Source organism: Fragaria vesca, linkage group LG5, assembly GCF_000184155.1.
Source record: "Fragaria vesca subsp. vesca linkage group LG5, FraVesHawaii_1.0, whole genome shotgun sequence".
Classification (NCBI taxonomy): domain Eukaryota; kingdom Viridiplantae; phylum Streptophyta; class Magnoliopsida; order Rosales; family Rosaceae; genus Fragaria; species Fragaria vesca.
This window is the reverse complement of record NC_020495.1, coordinates 17,040,711-17,040,970: the sequence shown is the minus strand read 5'-3', so window position 1 is coordinate 17,040,970 and position 260 is coordinate 17,040,711.

The window sequence follows — 260 nt, the reverse complement described above, 5'->3', positions numbered from 1 at the left end:
TATTATTTTCCTTATATATTTTCGTTTTCTAATTTCTTTTTATCAAAGCATATATATATATAATATTTGATATATATATAATATTTATATATATATATATACATAGTTTATAAGAGATAAAACAATGATCAAATATCGATCATGTGACGTAAAATTTTGTATTATCATCTATGTTGAACGCATATACTTGCAAGGTGCATAAATATTTTGTCAAAATAATATATATATATATATATATATATTGATTATAGAAAATATAT